Source organism: Rhinopithecus bieti, unplaced genomic scaffold (assembly GCF_001698545.2).
Source record: "Rhinopithecus bieti isolate Rb0 unplaced genomic scaffold, ASM169854v2 scaffold_905, whole genome shotgun sequence".
In the NCBI taxonomy this organism is placed as follows: domain Eukaryota; kingdom Metazoa; phylum Chordata; class Mammalia; order Primates; family Cercopithecidae; genus Rhinopithecus; species Rhinopithecus bieti.
Window position 1 is genome coordinate 44,920 of NW_016803348.1, and position 22,573 is coordinate 67,492.

The 22,573-nt window shown below is 41.2% G+C and overlaps 1 long non-coding RNA gene across 1 annotated transcript in view; it reads left to right on the forward strand.

Annotated features, from left to right (window-relative positions):
- LOC108533948 (uncharacterized) overlaps positions 1 to 4,547 on the forward strand; it is a 28,846-nt gene extending 24,299 nt beyond the window's left edge. The window contains exon 3 of the long non-coding RNA XR_001886855.1: positions 4,424 to 4,547. This is a non-coding gene — a long non-coding RNA (uncharacterized LOC108533948). The remainder of the gene's footprint in view (positions 1 to 4,423) is intronic.
- The last annotated feature ends 18,026 nt before the right edge of the window (positions 4,548 to 22,573 follow it).

A 22,573-nucleotide genomic window follows, 5' to 3' on the forward strand; every position in this document is an offset into this window, starting at 1 on the left:
ATGATATTTTTTCCTTGAAGAGACTAGGTATTTATTTTAGTATTTTAGATCTCAAGATTAGAATAACTTAAGTATAGTTTTATTTCTGATAATTTCAGTTAATTTTACTTTAATAAAATTGATATCAAAATGCTATCCACGATAGTGTTTGGTAGAGTTATAATACTTAATGGAGTTGTAATTGTCCAGCCTTCCTCAAAATTGTCTTCATAAAGAGTGTTTTAAAATATTTGTCCAACGAAATATACATTTTATTAATTATGAATGTGAATCACATAATTATAGTGAAATGCAATATACTTAGTTTAAAAAAAGAAAAAATTTATCTGAACATGTAAAGCACCATTTCCTTTAAAGAACTGAAATTTCATAAATAGAAAGATTAAACTTTCTCTGAATAATTACAAATGTACCCAAAGAAAACCGTAATTGATTTTAAGTGCATGACTGAAAAACATTTACTTATGTTTCAGTGAGCCTATTTTAAATATTGGTGGACTTGGACTATCTTTACACTAATTCCTCTTATCTTTGGGCTTAAATAGAAAATTTTTACAGGCTTATGCACATATCAACTCAAATATTCTGAAATTATTTAATACTTATCAACAGTCATAATTTTCTACATGTATCAGACACTGTGTTAGTTACTCTAACACTAGACACTGTGTTAATTAGACACTCTCTAAAGAATGTGATATGTGTATTATCCATCTTTCATTAAGAAAAACGTGCCATAGAATTGCTAAGTAAATATCCTATAGTTGTACAGCTAGCAAGTTGCAGTTAAAATTTCAATGCTTCAAACCTCAGTTTGTGCTCTTTATCTACATCAAGCTGCCTTGGATGAGTAATAATGTTATTTTTACTTTAGAAGATTTGTTGACCTCCAAATAACAATTTTTAAAAGGACTTTTAAATAAATTATTTCCATGGGTTTCTGCATTAGACACACCTGAATTTCAATACTGATTGAAAACTTATGTTTTGGATGACCTTATTTGTCCTCTGTGGGCTTTATTTTTCTCATATCTGAAATGTGGGTAATAAATACAGAGTTTGCAGGTATTGTGGGGATTAAATGCACCAATGTATGTAAAGCATCACATTATTGGGCGCATAGTAAAATCCTAATACAAGATAATTATTATCGTCTCAGGTTGGCCTTTCAAATCTTCTGTTGACAACATGGCATACTTTTGGAACTTCTTCTATTACATTTTATTGATTGTTTTCAAATATACTCTTTCAAAATTAATAACCTTCAATGAATAGAAATTTCTTTAGTACCATTCTAGACTAAAATTCAACTAAAATAGTATACTTTATTAATTGCTTAGAATATACTGCCTATAAGGATTCAGACTGTATAAATGGTTTCAATGAGAATCTTTGAAATGACATTAGGATCCTGCATGGTTTTTTTTTTTTTTTAAGATTTTGTTTCCTCCTGGAAGTCAAAAGCATCTCTGGGCTGCTTTGCACATCACAGCAACCTTGCCTATCATTTTGATTTTTGTCACTTTTATTATTGTCAGCATTCTTCCAAAATCTCTAATATTTGTTTCCTCAAAATATATATCTTCTGGAAAGAGAAAGGTAGAACTATGTAAACTGGTCTGCTGGTGTTACAGAAGGTGAACAGATGCAGCAAAACCATCACCAATAATTGGAAATGTGAAAACCAGGCTTTATATTTTTACTAAAAGGTATCCAACTTTTGAGTTTATTCTCATTGGTTTAGTGACTGGGTGGAATAATATTGGATGATATGTGGGAAAACGCACGCATAAGAGCAAAAAGTACCATTTTTGCATGGTAAATTATTAGTTACTTATCTTCACTACCATCCAAGGACCATGGAGAGTTGGGATGAAGTTCCACACTGAAGAAGCTATGTGTCCAGGACATATATTGCTTGTGCCTGTTCAGCATAAGCATTAATTTCCAGTTTCCTAGTAGTAATTCCCTTATTTTTCTGACATGTCTTAAAGGGTCTCCCTGCTTTCATTTTAAGGCTATATGGTTTGTGTGGGAATAGTCTCACTGCCTAAAGGAGAAAATGAAACTGTAGTCTGGGTTTATCTCCCTAGATAAAATAATCTATACTTGTATGTATTAGGAATTTTTATTATGTGGAGGAATTTTTGTAATCAAGTGTTTGGGAAGAAGCTTAAGTTTGAATATTGAAAAGCTGTGGATAAACTAAAATGTATTGAATTTTGCCTGCCCAATATCCATTTATCTCCTTTGAATAAAAATATCTGAATGCCTCGGTTTTCTTTTGAGGAATTCTTTATCTAAGCTCTTGTGGTATGTGTGGGACAGAACTTCTCCCTCTCTCATATGTGGCCACATGATCATTTCCTTAGCATCAGTGGTGAGTTTAGTGATTAGGCATGTAACTCAATTCTAAGACTCTTGTTTGGCTTTTACCATTTTAACCCATGAAGATGTGAGCTTGGGGCTCTTGGTAGCCATCTCACTACCAAAAGAGCCTCACTGAAAAGAAAACAAAATGAGAAGAATGCAGAGTAATGACACAGAGAAAGACAGATCTTTTACATAATTAGAACATCAGCACCATGTAACACATGAAATCATATCCATCCTTGTACTTTAGTTATGTGTGCCACTCTTTTATTTTGGATTAAGACCATTTGATCCACATTCCTGTCACTTACAAGGACTCCTAATACTCAGACTAAGGGCTAAAATGCCTATAAGAAGAAAAAAAGAGATTAACCAAAAGGGTGCTCTGGGAGAAGGGAAAGGTTACCTAGAAAGTCTGCATGGGGCACAAAATATAGCCAAAGATGAAACTCTGGAGGCAATATGGTAGAACACCAATAATATCTAACGTTGATTTTGTTTTGTTTTACTTTATGGTCTGTGATGTATGCTTTTTTTTTCCTTTCTTGACTGTCTGAGTATATGTAAGTTTTTTTTTTTTTTTCTTTTACACTAATACCTGTGGAGTAAATTTATTTGGGGATAAGGAAGAAAGGTATAGAATCTTCCCCAAGATTAACATAAGACAAGGTTCATTTCCAGGGTCCTAGTTATAGCTGGACTACAACCATCTAGACAGGAACTTGAACAGAAAATAGAACACAGATATTCTTGATTAATCCCAGAACATTTGGACAGATAGAAAGTCCGGCATGAGGAGGTAACCGCTTGAGCTAACTCCGACCCTATCCCAGAACATTTGGGATTAGAATGAACTAAAGTCTCATTGAATTATGAATACAGGAAGTTGGCATTAGTGAATATTTTTACAGTGTTAGATGTTTCTGGAGACTTTTCCATACATTGCTTTATTTATTCCAACACCTGAAAAGCAAATTTCATTCTCAAAATTGGTCTTTACATGAGATAAATGAGGCTTACAGAGATTAAGTCACCTTCCAAGGGAGGTTCATTTAATATGTGGTACATCCAGAAATTTAAATTCTAATAAAAAATATGACTCCACAGCATGTCTCTTCTTGATAATATAATACTTCATGGAATAATTGGGGAAAGGTTAGGAATTTTAGGATAAAAATAACTGAAATACATAATGTCATTTCATATATAATTACTTTAAAATTATCCTAATTTTGCTTCACTTTCACTTTTAAATTGTGCTCATTTGCCATTTTGTTTTTGTTCCATGACATCACTCTCATTATTTTCCCACTGTTTCTGCATGTGAACACTTGAGAACTCCTTGTTCAACAACTTGAGCTCCTCAGAACAAAAGACTATAAATCTGACAGGCAATCTATGTCTACCAAGGAAAGCCCATGGAAGGATAAGGCTAGATTCTTTTATAAATAAATAAATATGTATTTGAAAAATAGTATTACTCGGGAAGTAAAAGTAACCAGAAATAGGATAATAGAAAGCAATAAAGAAGAAAGTGATTATGTTTATTTTTATGTCTTTCTTTCAGAGAAGCCATTTTAAGGTATCCAAGGCAAGCCACATTACAGATTAAGCTATAATCTAATCACCCCATTTTGTGTATGCATATGGTATCCAGGACATCAAATAGAAACAAATATTATTCGAACTTTGTCATAAATATTCTACATCCATTATTCTCAAGAGAAATTACCTCATTTTATGGAAAATAATGCTGAAGTTAGTCATTTTGTATTGGTTATAACCAATTTTTTAAATGAGAAAATACCTATTAACCACAAAGTACCCTAAACATTACTATCTCAAACAGGCCTGGCTGACAGTTCTTTTTGTTTTGTTTTGTGACAGCCATTTTATAATTGTGAGGCAAGAAGCCAAATATATTAAGGGTGTAATAGTGAAAATAAAAGGAACCTTTGATGGGACTCTTGAATAGCTGCAGCAAATGTGGCAGTCATGATCTAGAAGGTAAACCCTAATTGAGAATGACTTTACTTCCTCATCTCTACAGGAAAGATAACTTAGCATGTATGCTGAACCAACAGTGGCAAACGGGTGCATCTGCAAATGTGAGAGGCTGAAAGATACCAGAATAGATGGGGGATGTATGCTGTTTTAATGATTACCTTCCTGTTTACCTCTCCAAACATTTAATAAACTCATAAAATCAATGTAAGATATTTTTCAATGTCCAGATAAAGATCGAATATAGGGAAGGTAATGGAGGATGTATAAATTTCCTGTTGCTTCCATAACAAATTACCATAAACTTTGTGGCTTAAAATGACAAATTTATTATCTCACAATTATGGAGACCAGAAGTTCAACTTGTTGGAAAAACTGCCCTCTCTTCCAAAGGCTCCAGGGGAGACTCTGATCCTTGCTTCTTTAAGCTTCAGGTGGTTGCCAGCATTTCTTAGCTTGAAGTTGCATTACTGCAGTCTTTGCCTCCATCTTCAAAATGTCTTATCTGCTTTCTCCTGTGTTCTGTCCTCTGTGTGTGTCTGGTCTTCATCCAACTCTCACACAGACACTTGCGATGGCTTTAGAGCCCACTCAGATAATTTAGGATATGCTCCTTCTTTCAAGATCCTTATCTAAATTACTTGTTTTGCCATATAAGGTAATGTTATTCTTTTGTCATATAAAATAACATTCACAGTTCCCAGGAAATAGGACATAAACATCTTTATTTTGGAGGCATGGGAAGCACCATTCAGCCCACTATAGACCCACAGGCAGAGAAGTCAAGAAATAAAGTTCAAGGGGTGAAGTGTATAATAATGCCCAAATGCATATGTGCTTACAAGAGGCAACTTCTGGGCAATAGAATGCCTTGAACTCTACTACATACACATATCTATTCCTGACTGATTATTATGATAGTCAAGAGCATGGTGTTTGAAGTCAGAGTCTTAGTTCTTAGTAATTTATCTCTTTCTAGCTCAGTTATTATTGTCAACAATGAGTCAAACTCTGTGAAATATTTGAAGGTATTTATTCTGAGCCAAATATGAGTGACCATGGCCTGTGATACAGCCCTCAGGATGTCCTAAGAACGTGTGCCCAGTGTGGTTGGGGTACAGCTTGGTTTTATATAATTTAGGGAGGCATGAGACATCTATCAAATACATTTAAGAAATGCATTGGTGGCTGGGCATGGCAGCTTATGCCTGTAATCCCAGCAGTTTGGGAGGCCAAGGCAGGTGGATCACCTAAGATCAGGAGTCCAAGACCAGCCTGACCAACATGGAGAAACCTCGTCTCTACTAAAAATACAAAATTAACTGGGCATGGTGGTGCATGCCTGTAATTCCAGCTACTCAAGAGGCTGAAGCAGGAGAATCACTTGAACCCAGGAGGTGGAGGTTGTGGTGAGCCGAGATGGTGCCATTGCACTCCAGCCTGGGCAACAAGGGTGAAAGTCCATCTCAAAAAAATAAAAAAAGAAATACATTGGTTTGGTTCAGAAAGGCGGGACAACTCAGAGGGGGCTTCCAGGCTATAGATACATTTAAACATTTTCTGGTTGACAATTGGTTGAGTTTATCTGAAGACCTGGGATCAATGGAAAGGAAAGTTCAGCTTCAGATAAAGGATTGATTATGGAGATCACATTTTATTGTGCAGAGGAATCTCTCAGATAGCAGACTTCAGAGAGAAAGCATGGTGTAAAGTATTTCTTATCAGACCTAAAAGGGTGCCTGCTTCTTAGTTGATTATCTCCTGGTTCTGGAAAGAAAGGAAGGACAAGAAAGGGGAAAGGGGATTCTCTATAGGATGTGGATTTTTCCCACAAGAGACTTTTCAGGGCAATTTCAAGGTATGGCAAGGAAATATAATTCGGGGTTAAATATTTTTTCCTTGCCTCATAATGTTATGCTAGAGTCAGATTAAAAAGTATGTCAGGATATGTAGGGTCAAATAAAACTCATCTGATGAGAATGTATGGTTAGTAGTGCATGACTCCCTAGACCCCTTAGGTAGGAATTTGAGCAAGATAAAAAAAACAGAGGTTAGTCCTCAGTACCCTGTTTTGGGCAAAAAGTGTTCCACAGAATGCCCATTCAGGCCAACAACAGCAACAGGTCCCAAGGTGCTAGGAAGGCTCATTCCTTGAATAGTATGGTTGGTGGTAATAGTTTTAAATATTTGTAATTTGGATCATGGGGAGAGGACACGGTCTGACCTGATGTACTAGCCAATATTTTAAGGGGTGAGATGAAGTCAGGCCTAGGATTTAGTCTTAAAAAAATCCCAGTTCATATCTATTTTGTGAGCTATCATGATCCAGGTCTTTAAATATGCCTTCTTCCTTTTGCTGTATCTGTCATAGCATTTACAAGAGATAAGTAATGCTAACACAGTGACAAATACCATGAAGATAGCAAAGATTAAGTGCCCAAGAAGGTAAGAGGTAGAGTCAGAGGGCAGTAAATAACCTAAAGAGCCAAGACACCCACTGCATGCATCATCATATTCTTTGATCAGACTCATAATGTGTTTACCCTTCTTATCAAGGGTCATTTGAACTTTACAATAAATCTTATTTGAGGACTGTAGGGCTAACACTAAATCAGAATCCAATAAATTTAATCTCTCTTCTGGCCAATTTATCTCCATAGGTATAACACCCTGAGGAGGGTTTAAATCAAATGCAAGGAATGCCTGTTTCTCATTGTCTAAATTGTCATGAAACTTGTTAACAGTAGACAAATCTATTTTTCCCACCACTTTTATATTGCAGAATATGCTGATATTTGGGAGAGAAAAGGAGGTTTTTTTCACAGAAGAAGTCATAGAACTCTACAGTGTCATTTTGTTGTCCCTCCCAACAAAAGTAGCCCTTCCCCATATACCAGATGCTATATTCCATGGAGGTGGATACTAGAGGCCAAGTTTGGGAAAAATCAGGATTCCAAATGGTTTGAGAGCATAGTCATTCTCCTTTTCTGTTTTCATAATCTGAAAGGGAGATGGTATGCCATGCATGTGCTATCACCAGCTAAAATAGCACACCTGTTTCCCAGGGGGAGTGGTCTTATATTGTTTACAATAGTCCCAAAACCTACCAGTTGGATGGCAGAGTACCTTTGAACCTCACATAACTTCAGTGCCCGTGCTCTGAGAATACAATTTTTAAGGTCACATTTACCATCCAAAAATCTCCATAAGTTTGTGGGACCATATGATTTCCACAGGTGTTTGAATTGTGCCCCAGCACTTAGGATTGTTAGGCTATTGCTCCATAGCCACCTCAGGTGCCGTTTGTAATAAAATGAGCCCCTGTTGGGCAAGAGTACATGCTTGTTCCCATCTTTGGGTTTGGGAGTATGTTTTTATGGTTTGTCTGGTTTCTTCTATCCATTTGATGAGTGCTGCATTATCTTTTAAATCAGCTTTCCATCCTTTTCCCTCTTTCTGGAATAGCATTCCTTTTATGTGGCCTATTTTTGATAGGGAATTTTTTTCTAAAGAACGTCTCTCTTCATTAGTCATAAACTCAGTTTGCCCCAGTATGCCTAGCCCACCTCCAACTCCTCCAGTGAGGTCACACTTTAGTTTTTTGGATGGCCAATTTTGAGGTATCCACCAGGAATGCTGTTGTCATTGTATACTGAAAGCATTTGTACAATTTAGGTAAATGGAGTCAGTTCAGAACCGCTGATTGTTAGGTGAGTGGAGGTTACACCTAAGTATACCCTTGTCTTGGTATTCCATAAGGCTTCCCAGAGGTGCCCTGGTCTTAGGGTGGAATTTGTGCTGTCAGGGACCTCTGTCCATCAATTGACTCCCATAAATAGTTGTTTAAGGGCAGTGTCAGTGTGGATGGTACTGGATAGAGGCATCCAGCTGCAAGCACAGAGCTGGTGGTTATTTGGACAGGCCATGCTATGGCAGTTTACACAGGAGGCAGCTAGAGGCAGCTAGATTTTTGTTATTGTAACCAGGCAATTGTGTCAACTGATCATCCCCAATACTACGGTTATGCATTGTTGCACCTGGTTAGATCCCCTCGGTGATCATCCTGAGGCATTGTTAGGCAAGCATCATCATACTCTTTGATCAGACTCATAATGTGTTTACCCTTCTTATCAAAGGTCATTTGAACTTTATGATAAATCTTATTTGAGGATTCCTAGTAGGGCTGACACTATTGGGGATTATAGGGGTGACCTCAGGGAATGTTTAGAATGGTGCTGTTCCACGTAACAGTCTTCTTTTTGTCCTGGTCTATACCATATCAAATGATGTGGCTCTGCCTGCAGGAAGATTGCTAAGGTTTGCAGGGAACCAGGGTAAATTTTCAGATTAAAAAAGAGAAGGAGTGTGGGCAGACAGTAGACAAACAGAGGAGCTGTGGGAATGAGAATGAACAGGTAAAACATTTTCCTGGCTTTAGCAAGGGAATGTATAGCCACACCCATTTAGCAAGTTATACCAAGGAAGATTGTATAGATTCCAAACAGCTTCTTAGGGATCTCAGTTAAAACATTCAGAGTTTTAGCAATATTATATAGCAAGGAAAGTAACAATGAGAGTTGTTCTAGGGTTCGTGAGGACTGGTCTGATCAGGTATCTCTGTAAGTATGTTGGCTTTTGTTGTAGTCCTAGAGACTGACTAAGCCTCCAGTGTCCTCTTGATTCACAGGTGGGTGTCAGAGACTGGTTCAGATGTCCAAGAGTGTGGTCAGGAAGGCAGTCAGGTGCTCATTTTAGGTATGCAGTGTGAATCCAAGAAGTGACTCACTGTAACTTTGCAGAGCAAGAGTTCATTAAAAGCACCTGATAAGGTCCTTTCCAGTGGGATTGTAGGAAATACTTCAGCTAGTATCTTTTCCAGTATACAAAGTAACCTGGCTGTAATCCATGGTCTTTGGGGTCATCAGCACCTGGGAGCTCACTGTGGAAAGATTTTGTTACCAACCTTGTATTATTTGTTAAGGTTTTGAGGAGCCCTTGATAATAGTGCAATATTTTCCCTTTGAGTAAGGCTAGTTCATATAAGCCCTCATCCAGCCTCCTAGGTCTCCCTGTTGATTTTATAGGGCAATAAACAATGCTTTCCAAAAGGAGTGGATCTAAGATTAAGCAAGCTCAGTGAGAGGGCTTTTGGCCAAGAGAGTTTAAAAGCCTCCATCAACTTAGCTAAATTTTTATTGTACCATTTGTCCGTTCCACCAACCCAGAGGAGTGGATATGGTAGGCACAATGGAAATGTATTATGGGCCAGATTTTGCAAATGGATTAAACAACTTGTCCAATAAAATGAGTTCCATGATTCCCATTATTAAAAAATCAGGAAGCAACAAGTGCTGGAGAGGATGTGGAGAAATAGGAACACTTTTACACTGTTGGTGGGACTGTAAACTAGTTCAACCATTGTGGAAAACAGTGTGGTGATTCCTCAAGGATCTAGAACTAGAAATACTATTTGACCCAGCGATCCCATTACTGGGTATATACCCAAAGGATTATAAATCATGCTGCTATAAAGACATATGCACACATACGTTTATTGCGGCACTATTCACAATAGCAAAGACTTGGAATCAACCCAAGTGTCCATCAGTGACAGACTGTATTAAGAAAATGTGGCACATATACAGCATGGAATACTATGCAGCCATAAAAAAGGATGAGTTCATGTCCTTTGTAGGGACATGGATGCAGCTGGAAACCATCATTCTCAGCAAACTATTGCAAGAACAGAAAGCTAAACACCGCATGTTCTCACTCATAGGTGAGAATTGAACAATGAGATCACTTGGACACAGGAAGGGGAACATCACACACCGGGGCCTATTGTGGGGAGAGGGGAGGGGGAGGGATAGCATTAGGAGATATACCTAATGTAAATGACGAGTTGATGGGTGCAGCACACCAACATGGCACATGTGTACATATGTAACAAACCTGCATGTTGTGCACATGTACCCTAGAACTTAAAGTATAATACATATATATATACACACATACACACACACACACACACACACACACACACATACATATAAAAAAATGACATCCAAAAAACAACAACAAAAAATGAGTCCCATGATCACTGTGCAATTCAGAAGGAATTCCCCAAACTGGAATAATGCTAACAAAATTTTCCCTAGTGTTAAGGAGGTAGCCTTCTAATAAGAGAATGGTTCTACCCAAAGAGAAAACATATAGACTAAGACCAGCACATATTTGAAATTTTGAGATGGTGACATCTGGATAAAATCCAACTGCCATACTTCAAAATGTCTTACTGGCAAAGAACAATGACTTTAGGAGCCCTGTAAGGGCTTGCTGGGGTTGTATTTTGGGCATACAGCACATCAAGAATATACCTTTTGGGCTACCATGGGGGATAGTTTCCAAAAGTGTTGCTTTCCCCTTTACAACATTTTTTTCAGGGATCCAATGAGTCATTTTATGAATAAAGTGAAGGAAAGACAATTGTGCACCCGTAGGAACTATGGGTTTTTTGTTAGGCCCTGGCCATAATTACTTACTTGGGTCAAGCATGCCTCCCTTCTGCTGCCAGGTTTGTTTCTCTTCAGGGCTAGATGCTTGTTGATATTGTAAAAGAATGTTAGTGAGGGTATTTGTGGGATGAAAGGTACATTCCCGTACAGGACAGACCATCTTTCCTAGGTCAGCCTTCTTTGCTGCAGCATCAGCTAGATTATTTCCTTTTACTTCTTCGGTGTTATCCTTTGGGTTCCCATGTAAGGAACACGGTTGTGCTTTGGTTAAGGAATAGGTCAAGGCAGATATCTGGGGACTAAGTGACTCAGCGAGTTTGGAATGCAGGTGCACAATTCCACATATAATGTGAATACAACTATTTAGCTCTAACATCAGAAGGCCATCGCTTTTGCTCTGAGCCACTGTTGTGTGTAAAAAGTATAATTGCCCTGTTGACATGGTGCAAGTGCTCTTATGCCCAGAGAAAGAGAGAGAGCCAGAGCTGTCCATCTTTGCAGATGGACAGCAGGGAACCAGGACACAGTTCAGCTCATTCATGCCCAGGGAAAGAAAGAGTTAAGCTGCTGATCCTGAAAGCAGGAGAGAGCTGACCACACAGCTCTGTGTATGGGAACCAGACTAAGCAGCTGAGACAAGGTGGACCATGTGCGAAAGCTATTGATGAGAATTGCTGCTGAATAAAATCATCTTTCCCCTGCCTATAGCCCCCTGTGTGTTCTTTCTGCTCATCCACCCATTCCCATCCGACCTCAGCATAGGCTGGAAGCTGACCCCAAGAGTGGCATTTGGCATAGTCAGCAGGATGAGGTGAGTGGGTCTTCAGCCCCTGAGGGTTCCCTGGTCAGCTATGTGGCCACAGCATGTGCTGTGGTGCCCAGTGGCAGCAATGTTGTTTGGATGAACCCCAATGGAAGCATGGAAGGCAGTGGACAGGTCTGCTGCGAGTCTGGAGAAAGCAATGAAGCAGCTGGAAGCACACAGCACTGAGAAGAAATGCTCCTTTACCAGTAGAGTTGGATGGATGTTTCTGACTACACTGTGGGAAATACATGCTCAGTCCCACAAGTAAGGGACCTCCTGGTGCAAGCCGTGCGTGTGGGGGCCCAAGTGAACAGGTTGGAGGAGGACCTGGGGGTCGGGGACCTCCAGGTGCAAGCCGGGCACTTAGAGGCCCAGATAAACAGCTTGGAACATGAGTTGGAAACAGCTGTCAGTGAGACCTTGAACCCATTCCCCCAGCCAGACACTCTCATTCCATCTGATGCCAAGGAAGAGGAAGCTCCTCTGCTGCAGGATCGCCCTGTGATCCATCAGAAAATAGAATATAAGCAGCCAATGGGACCCCAGGGGAGAGTTCAGGACCCCCCCACCACCCACAGTGGTGGAGCACACCTCTTATAGTGCTTATACCCCTACTGAGTTGCGAGAATTAGGTGAACAGTGCCGGTGGTGCCCAAAAAAACTGATAGCATTTCTTGCTCCACTTTCAAGAAGGAGAAGCTGGCTTCTATCACAACTCACCCCTCCCTTCATCAGTGGCTGCAGCTGTGCCAACAGTTGGCACAAGGACAAGGTGACCACATGTTAATCAAGTGGCTGATGGCAGCCATATGGACTGTTTGGAATGATGCCAGAGATACCAGAAACTGAGTAAATGGCAATCATATACTGATTTGGTGCAAGTACTCTGGGAGAAGGGTATGCAGCAGGCCATGTTTGATCTGAATATCCAGGGGCCGGATAATGAATGTTTTACATCCCACAAGAGGGATCTTGTGCTGGGTTCAGCACGCCTGAGGACGTTTAGCTCTCTGCCTGCTGTTCTCACCCCATATGTGGGGTGCTGCAAACATGAAATGACTACTGTTATGGCAGCCCTCAAGGAGGCAGAAGGCTATTGGTAGGACTAGGGAATCTGTGCCATGAAGAAGGGAAAGATGCCTTATCCACAGGTAACCACCCCACAAGACGAAAAGGGGCCCCAGCCGGTGACCTGCATGCAGCTCCAGATTGATTTAATTGCAGCTGGGATTGCTCAGGAAAAATGTTGACAGGCAACCCAATAACATTCTGTTGGCTCTGTGGAGGCAATTGTCCCTGGAGCAGCAATTCCAAAAAATGCTCAAAAGTGGGCAAGACAGTTTGTTCAACCTAATCCTGCCTGGACACTGCCACTCAAGGACTATTTACAGACAGCTGTAGATATGGAGCCTTTCTTGTTGAATTAGGGAACTGGCTAAGGTGCCCAGCTTGGCTGGGGGAACTGGGTAACTGGAGGCTATATGTGAAGCTGACAACCCACTGGTCCCTCACTAGTGTACAGCAGGTCCTAGCAATGGTAAATACTGGTGCAGACTTCAGTCTTATTTATGGGAACCTGGATAAGTTTCTGGGTGAAGTTGTATTCATTGACGGTTATAGGGGCCAGTCAGTGAAGGTAAAACCTCTGTCTCTGCATCTTGGCATTGGCCACTTGGCTCCCCACGTGTACACTGTGCATATTTCTCCCACACCTGAATATATTCTGGGTGTGGACATATTGCATGGCCTGGATTTGCACACCATAGCCGAATAATTCAGACTCCAGATTCGTGTAGAAAAGCTGGTACTGTGTGAACGTACACATCACCAGGCCCAAGTTCTGGCCACAACCCCAACAGGTTACTTCTATTCATCAACACCATTTGCCGGGGGGCATACAGAGATACCTGAGACAATTAAGAAGTTAGAGTAGGTGCAAATAGTGCCTGACACCCATAGCTCCTACAATTCCCTGGTATGGCCAGTAAAAAACCTAATGGAACTTGACGAATAACAGTGGATTATCTGGAACCAAATAAGGTAACATCCCATCTGCGTGCAGCTGGACCTTCCATCATGGACTTAATGGACCACTTGACAATGGAAATGGGACACTACCATTTTGTGATGAGCTTGACTAATGTATTCTTCTCCACTGACATTGCTCCAGAGAGCCAGGAACAGTTTGCCTTCGTGGGAGGGCGACAAGGGACTTCCGCATTGTTGCTGCAGGGCTATATGCATAGCTCCACCATATGTCATGGTCTTGTTAATAATAATGTATTAACCTCTAATTCTCTTATAGGTTTAAAAGTGGCAATGCCCCTCTTGCCTGGGATTGGATGATGTGGCTAAGACAGCCTTCCTGGTAGCCAAGCAGGCTGTTAAGCTGGCACAAGCCCTATGGGTAGTTAACCAAAAATGCCCGTTTAAGCTAGATGTACATGCAACCACAGTTAGTTTCAGTTAAGGCCTATGGCAGCACTCAGAGTGCCTGAGTATGCCAGTAGGCTTTTAGTTCTAACTATGGAAGGGAGCTGAGCCCCAGTATTCCTTAATAAACAAGCAGTTAGTAATAGCAGGATGGGTGTGTTCATGGATAACCACCCCCAGACTAGGAAAGCAGTTAATAACTGTGTAGGCTGCTCTTCAGGCTCATAAGAGTGTGGCAGGATGGGCTACAGTCATCATACAGATGACTTACCTGACAGCAGGGTGAGTATGTTCATGGGTAACAATCCCCTAAACAGGAATGGCACAAACATCCACTTTAGCAAAGTGGGGTGCCTACTTAGAGCAGTAAAGTACTCTAAGTACAAGTCCCTTAGCAGCAAAGTTGCAAGAAGTCTTGGGACCTGTAGTCCTAATGCAGGATAAGGCCATGGAGCTTGAGGAACTCCCCATTTCTAATGAGGCATAGTATACAGATAGGTCTAGTCAGAGTATTGCTGCTGGATTGCTGTCACAGTCCAGTCCAGCCTAGGACTGACACCATATAATTTAATACCAAGTATAGGCAAAGTAACTAGTAAGTTAAGCTCAAGGCAGGGTACATAGTAATCACCAGGGAGGTGACACCTATGGTAATCTGCAGCAGTAACTAGGTAGTTTACTGAGGCTTAACCTTGTGATTAATTACCTAAAAGTTACAGAATTAGTTAGTCAGTCACTGAACCATGCAGGACCAGGCCATGTGACCAGATCAATAAGAGGAAGGATAACCTTCTCCAACCAGGTATGGGGACAAATGGCAATCTGTTATTGCCTGCCCCAATGGCCCTAGAGGTAGAGGAACAAACAAACAAAACCTAGTGTTAGCCATGGACCCTTCAAGCCCCTCGTCGCCAATGAGTCTATAGCAGCACCCTGTGGGTAGGGTCTGCTGTATGACTTATATGTTACTCCTTGGGTATTTAATGTGCAGCCTCTATGATTGATCATTCACAGGGGAATGGCCAGGGAAGGAACCCTCCTCCAGGGGAAATGTACTGTCTCTGTGGCCTATTATAAGTGCCCCTGTGACCTTGGCCTGGGTATGGGACCCAAAGGAACCATAGGGAGCTGAGAAAGTATAGTACCATCACCCAGGGCAGAAGCCCTTGGTGGCTGCATTGTTATCCAGAAATAAAAGTCGGCTTATATTTTGCCTGAGGAATGTGATTTGCCTCTGTTAGTGCCTGTGCTTGCTTTGTCATTCCGGTCAAAGGCTGGCATGCTCCAACAGCATCGTGGACTGGGCTCACACCTACACTGAGGAGACCAGTGCTTCCAACTGTCAAATCTGCACTACCCTTCCAGCAGCAGCAAGCAGCTGCAAATGGCTTGCCCTGGCATGTGCATGCAGCTTCTGTGCAGAACTGGACGTGGCTAGAGACTTGGGGTCTCACAAACAATGAGTGGGATGCAACATGGCGAGTTTAAATAGGGGGCATTGCAAAACCCATGGCAATCCTGCCCCCCGGCTAACTCATAATGTCCATGGTGGGTGGGGCTGGCTAATGGGAGAAACTGCAGGTGCCCTCATTGCAGGCACCAGGGTAAAGTTACCATAGAATGGTTGCCTGCTGAGGTTTGTGTAAATATAACATATCACTACACAAAGGATGTGGTAGAACAAGCGGCCTTACCAAGGCTGGGCCCCCGTGGACTGCGTGCTCGCTGGGAGTTTATAGGTCTGTAAGAACACAGGATGGCCATATCTGCCAGCCAGTTAAACTGGACATTGTGCCTGGGGGTGGCCCTATGTGTCTGCCACTGTTTTTCCCACTTTGCCTAGTCGCCCACATAACTGGGAGGCGCTGCATTCCCCCTTTTTTTCGAGTGTGGTGGGCTCCCTGGTGGTTCTATCCCTTGGTAATAACTATCCCTAAAGCAGGTATCATTACTGCAGAAATGCAAGTTACAGCCCTTGCAGAGCACACAGCGTGGGCCTTGAATTACACCCAAGTTGCTCTCCTTTTGTTAACTAATGAGGTTAATCAGATCAGGAAGGTGGTACTGCAAAACCAAATGGCCTTAGACATAGTCACAGCTGCCCAAGGTGGCACCTGTGCCCTTGTAGGGACACAGTGTTGCACATTTGTCCCTAACAACCACCAAAACATAATGGCAGCTTTACAAGGGGGGGGGGGTCACAGAAAATTAAAGCGATCAAGCACCTTATTGACAACCCCCTGCAGAGATGGTGAGCATTTCTAGGCTCTGGCCTATGTTAGGCTCTCGTAATCATAGGTAGCATAACAAGAATATTAATGGTAAGTTATTGCTTCCTATATTGTTGCTGTGGCCTATAAGTCCAAGGTGCTGCCCTATGTGAATGAATCCCCACTAAGGACTCCCTCAGCCTAGGGGGTGGAATGGAAGGCCTGTGTGCCAAGCCTTTTTCTCAAACCCATGTGCCCAAAAGTTATGTATAAATCTTGCGTATGTATATCAAGCCTATGTACCCAAAGCTTATATGTGTAAGCTATGTATCCAAGGCCTATGTCTTTCTCGGCCTAGCGGGTGAAGTAAAAGGAACATGGCTGTGCTTTGGTCAAGATATAGGTCGAGGTGGACATCCGGGACAAAGCGACTCAGTGAGTTTGGAATGCAGGTGCACAATTCCATGTAAAATGTAAACACAACTATGTAGCCATAGCATGGGAAGGCCATCACTTGGCTCTAAGCCACTATTGTCTGTAAATGGTATAATTGCCCTGTTGATTGACACTGTGCAGGTACTCTTGTGCCCAGAGAAAGAGAGAGAGCCAGAGCTGTCCGTCTTTTCAGATGGACAGTGGGGAGCCAGGACACAGCTTGGTTTACCCATGCCCAGAGAGAGAAAGAGTTAAGCTGCTGACCCTGAAGGCAGGGGAGAGCTGGCTGCACAGCTGTGTGTGTGGCACCCAGACTAAGCAGCCGAGACAAGGTGGAGAGTTTGAGAAAGCTGTTGATGCGAGCTGCTGCTGAATAAAATCATCTTTCACCTGCCTACGGCCCCCCGAGTGTTCTTTCTGCTCATCCACCCACTCCCATCAGCATGGACCTCAGCATGAACTGGAACCTAACCCAAAGCATATCAGTCCAAGAGTCTTTATAATTGCAAGTTGCTTTTGCATCTGAATTGCTTCTAGTAACTCTGAGACTTGGTGCCCATTTCGTACAGGCTGTCCAAATGAGGTAAGAAATCCTCTCTGTTTTCATAGCATGCCAAAACCATGTGCTATTCCGAAAGCATATCAGTTATCGGTAAATATATTTGCCACATGTCCTTTAGCAAATTTACAAGCTCCAGTTAACACTACTAATTTAGCCACCTGGGCTGATTTGACTTCTTGGAGTTGGGTGCTTTCAATTACGTCTGTTATAGAAGTGATGGTGTATCTTGCCTGGTAATGCCCTTGGTTGCCCCTTAAATAAGAACCATCTGAGAACCAAATTAATTCATCATTCTCAATGGGAACTACCTGTAAATATTCTCTAGGGGAGAGTAAGATATTAATTAGCAGATTGCAGTCATGTTCCTCTTCCTCTTGTTGCTCACCTGGAAGGGGGAGAAGGGTAGCAGGGTTTAGAGTGTTACAGCACTTCAAAATGATATTGGGGACAGAAAGCAGGAGTACTTCATAAAGGTGAGGTGGCTAAAAATAGTGTTGAGCATGGAGATTTCACAAAGTGGGGGGCATAGAAGGTCAGAGGGGACCCTAGGACAAATTCTTCAAAGTTTTTGCATAGGGTGGTTGTAGCTGATATAGCCCTCATACAAGGAGGGTGCCCCCTTGCAACTGGATTTAACTGTTGACTGAAATAACCAATTGATCTGAATTGTCAGCATGTTTTTGAGTTAATACTTGTAGAACAGTCCTGTTTATTTCATGCACAAAGAGGGAAAAGGGAAGACTGTGATTGGGGTGGCCTAGAGCAGATGCTTGGGTGAAAGCCTGCTTTAGATCTTCTGTGTGTTGCTTTTCCCGCTCTTCTCAGTGGGTTGGGTCTGGCTGGGTCTGTCTTAGATTTTTATATAAAGGTTGGGCTTTTTTTTTTTTTTTTTTTTTTGAGACGGAGTCTCGCTCTGTCACCCAAGCTGGAGTGCACTGGCCAGATCTCAGCTCACTGCAAGCTCCGCCTCCCGAGTTCACGCCATTCTCCTGCCTCAGCCTCCCGAGTAGCTGGGACTACAGGTGCCCGCCACCTCGCCCGGCTAGTTTTTTGTATTTTTTAGTAGAGACGGGGTTTCACCGTGTTAGCCAGGATGGTCTCGATCTCCTGACCTTGTGATCCGCCCGCCTCGGCCTCCCAAAGTGCTGGGATTACAGGCTTGAGCCACCGCCCCGGCCAAGGTTGGGCTATTATTAAGGAGTAGTTTGGAATCCAACTCCTGAAATAGCCCATTAGCCCTGAGAATCCTCTTAATTGCTTTTTAGTTTTGGGCAGGGGAAAGGTCATAGCAGCAGTGATTTTCTCAGGGTTTCTTAGTGGCCCCCTTGGGAAATCATATTTGCCAAATATTTAACTTGAATGGGGCAAAATCGTAATTTATCTTTCGACACTTTGTGTCCCTTAAAAGGAAGATGTTGTAATAGGTGGACAGTATGTTCTCTGCATTTTGGTAAGAAGGATGAACACAACAATAAATCACTAGAGTAGATTCATTTGGCAATTCAGTGTCATCTAAATCTGCCTTTAGTATTTGAGAAAAATAAGTAGGACTTTCAGAGTAGCCCTGGGGTAAGACTATCCATGTGTTCTGGTGATTTTCCCAAGTGAAAACTAAAAGATACTGGGTATTTTCCAGCTACAGGTATAATGAAAAATATGCTACATAAATTAATAACAGAGAAGTGGCTGGTAGTGATAAGAGTATTGGACTGTAAGGTGTGGGGGTCAGGAACAACAGGGTGTCTAGGAATTATTATTTTATTCATAGCTCTTAGGTCTTGAACACATCTCCAGCCTTTACCACCTGGCTTTTTAACTGGGAGGATTGGTGTATTGCAACGGCTGGTGCAGGGTATTATGCACCCTGGGAGGATTGGTGTATTGCTGCTGGTGCAGCAACAAGAGGAAGAGGAACAAGAGGAAGAGTCCTTTGTCTAAATAGTCCTGAACGATTGGTTTGATTCCTAGTAAGGCCTCAGGTCTAAGGGGATATTGCCTTACATTTGGCAGGTGTTCAAATTTATTTATGGTTATCTTTATAGAGACTGCTGATTGAATTCTTCCAATATCTGTGGAAAAGCTTGCCCATATGGAGTCTTGTACCTTAGATTAAAAAGGTTCTAATTCTTCCTGTCCTGAATCTTGATTAACTTTCACAAGCATATTCCATGTGGGCTTTTGTAAGTCTTCTATGTCTTCCAAGTTGAGAATCATTTCTCCCTTTCATGAAAATGAGATGAAAGCATTAAGGGTCTCTAGGAAATCCCATCCCAGCAGGTGTATGGGGGCACTATCGACTATAAGAAAAACATGATGCCCCACTAGTTATCCTAATTGAAATGGAAGGGGATTTGATTTAAAGGCTGTAATAGCAGATTTTGAAACCCCTACCATTTGGACTTTTCTTTACTCCGAGGGAGAGGGTTTTAATCAAGTTGGAGTCGAGAGGACGGACAGTGTAGTGCCAGTGTTGACAAGGGCTTTGGTGCTTCCCCATTTATGGATATTTCTATTCCTAAAGCATTAGTCAGAAGCGGGGGAAAGCCCTCTCTATTCCCTTGGAACATCCCGTTTCTAATTTTTGAGTTGTTCTGGTGCCTTCATCTGGGCCCCTTTGCCTCATTTATGTAAGCACCCATTTAAGTTATTTGCATTCTTTTTTAAAATGTCCTTTCTTTTTGCAATGGTGGCAAATTGCTTCTTGGGGTCACTTAGATCTCTGGGGACCATGGGACCCTTGCAAACTCCCAACTTGTTTACTAAGCTGTTTTAGTTGTAAACTCATAATTTTAGAGACTGTTTTCTTTTCTTTCTTAATTACTGTTTGTCACAATTGGTCAGCTAGAGTGACTAGGTGGTTAGTGGGTAAGGAAGCCCAATCTGCATTATTCCTCTTTATTAGGCTTGCTAACTCCTTATATAAACCTTGAATAAACCCAGAATTTAGTAAGGTGTCACTTGCACTGTGCTTAACGTTTTCAGGAGATATTCCTGAGAACTGAATGTCTTTTCACACCTGATATAAAAGTCAGGCAGGGTTTTGTTTGGGCATATTTTGTGTTGTTGTACCTTTGCCCAATCTATAACCTTGGGGAATATCTGTGGTACAGTTTCACAGAGGTGATTGCAAAGCTCTCTGCATTTCTCTCTTCCAATTGCATGTATTTTGCCAAAATATTCTAAAGATCTAATTGTCACACGTGTCTGTGAGAAGAGACCACCAAACAGGCTTTGTGTGAGCAATAAAGCTTTTTAATCACCTGGGTGCAGGTGGGCTGAGTCCAAAAAATGAGTCAGCAAAGGGAGATAGGGGTGGGGCAGTTTTATAGGATTTGGGCAGGTAGTGGAAAATTACAGTCAAAGGGGGTTGTTCTCCTGTGGACAGGGGAGGGGGTCACAAGGTGCTCAGTGGGGGAGCTTCTGAGCCAGGAGAAGGAATTTCACAGTGGAATGTCATCAGTGAAGGCAGGAACAGCCATTTTTACTTCTTTTGTAATTCTTCAGTTGCTTCAGGTCATCTGGATGTACACGTGCAGGTTTGGGCTCAGAGGCCTGACAGAAATCTGTTTCCAGCCTTTAGAATATTAAAGGCTGCTACTCTAAACCACTTTTCAGCTTTGTTTGTGGGGACCAGTAACTCAATCAGCTGATATAGGTCAGAGAACTCTGGATCAAAGTCTGAAATATTAATTGGAATTCCTTAGCAAACACAAAGGGATCTTCAGTCGGATTGAGGAATCCAGATACCAGGGTCTTTAACTCTGATTTGGTATGGGGGTATGTATTATGTTAGGATCCTCTGTGCCTTTGGTTTTTACTCTAAAAGGGCCAAATAGTATGTGATTTTCTCCAGCTATTTCTGATCCCCCTGTGGTTTAAGGAGAGGGAGTAGGGGAAGGAGGAGGAAAAAATGAAATTGTCCAGACAAGGAAGTTCAGAGAGCAGAGAGGGTCAGGAGGAGCAGAAGAGGAGACAGTTTCTGGAGCCTTCCTTATTTCAGAAGTGGCTTCTACTAATTTCTTTAATTCTGAGACAATTTCACAATTTTTTTACTAACTTCCTGGACGGAGGTGAGTTTATCGTTCTCTCTTTTTGATGATTCTGGATGCCAGCTAAACCATGATTCTCATTCATTTTCTTTGATTTGGTAGACTGATTTTTCTAATCTAGTGATATATATACATATATGATATACAAGGTCAAGTAAAACCCATCTGGTGAGGATTTATGGTTTATAGGGCATGACTCCCTAGCACCCTTAGGTAGGAATTTGGGCAAGATAAAATATCAAGCTTAGTGCTCATGATAAAGGACAAGGTACCCATTTTCATAATTTTCCAGTCTTAATCTATAAATAGATATAATAATGACTAACTCTTAAGGTTGTTGTGAATATTAAGTAAGATAATGCAAGGAAATAACTTAATATAGAAATTAGCATATAATAAGCCTCCATAGATGGTAGACCTTGTTACTGTTATGCATGCATAAGCAGATAAAAGGCTTTATAAAATGATTTGTAGCTGTTAAACTAATAGCTGGGATGGCAACAATATTCTATTTTTATTTACATTAAACCAATTCTTCCTTAATTCTTAATTAAGTCAATACAATATCAGCTGGACAATCTCTGGGAAGTCTTTGCTATTTGAGTGAGTTGAACAGACGTTGCTGACCTATCAACTTACTCTTTCTTTCATGGTAGCCACCTTTGACCCTGAGACAATAAGTTTGAAAAAAAAAAAAAACAGTTTTCCTCTTGGGAAAATTTACATATCACTGGATCAGGAAATCAGCATTTCAATATCTACTCCCTCCCTCCACACACAAACAAACAACTGCTGTGAAGGGAGTGAGGATAGGAGCATAAATCAAACCACACCTCTAGAGTGTGAAAATACTGTGCTCCTTATCTCTGGTAGATAACATTAAAGAGGGCATTAAAAACTTAATTTATTGCAAAAAAACAAATAGTAAGAATAATGCTGTGTGCCTAAAGGAGGACAGTTTGGTTTGCAAATGATACTCTGGAAAGACATTAGAAAACAGAAGTCCCAGTGACAAGACAGTGCAGGATTGCATAAAGTTAACATTTGAGAGGCTGATGACCTATCTTGACAGGATATGTTCACGTGCAAGAAAATATATTTCCACCATCGACCAAAGTAAAAATAAGAATACAAGCTTTTTTACTACCACTTGAATGTTTTTACTTGTTTGAACATATTAATATAGC